Here is a 595-nt window from a genome sequence, read left to right as displayed (position 1 = left end):
TGTGTGCTGCAGTCCATGGGTTGCAAACAGTTGGACATGACTGAGCAACTGAACAACAACAACAATTGACATATATCACTGTATAAGTTAAAGGTACAGAGCGTGATAGCTTGATTTACATATACTGTGAAATGATTGCCACAATAAATTTAGTTAACATCCATCGTTTCATATAGATACACTAAAAGAAAGAAAACTTATCATGAGAGAACTCTTAGGGTCTCCTCTATTAACAACCTAAAAATATGGAAGACCATATGCACGTCTGTGTCATATTTGTGCAGGGGCCATGCTAATCTTCTCTGCAATTTTCATGTATATATTACCAAAGGAAGCACCACCCTGACATGCTGACAGGTCTTTATTGTGGACTAAAAGAGAAGAAAGGTAGGAGATCAAATGGAATAGATATATATATATATATTTTTACTCTTTACTAAGAAGTCTTCATTCCAATGTTGAAATTGATATCTGTATTTCTACTTGCAGTTTTAGAACATTTAACATTTCATGCAAAATCCAGAACTTTCTTTATCATGGTTTGCAAAAGAAATTAATTCATGTTTTCCATTCTTTGACACTAAATGATGTTCGC

General features: G+C 33.8%; 1 pseudogene; it reads right to left on the bottom strand.

Annotated features, from left to right (window-relative positions):
- Positions 1-239: 239 nt before the first annotated feature.
- On the bottom strand, positions 240-336 carry LOC133236079 (U6 spliceosomal RNA; annotated as a pseudogene).
- Between the last annotated feature and the right edge of the window lie 259 nt (positions 337-595).

This window comes from Bos javanicus, chromosome 2 (assembly GCF_032452875.1).
Source record: "Bos javanicus breed banteng chromosome 2, ARS-OSU_banteng_1.0, whole genome shotgun sequence".
In the NCBI taxonomy this organism is placed as follows: Eukaryota; Metazoa; Chordata; class Mammalia; order Artiodactyla; family Bovidae; genus Bos; species Bos javanicus.
The sequence above is the reverse complement of the archived record's forward strand: the minus strand, read 5'-3'. Positions and strand labels throughout refer to the sequence as shown.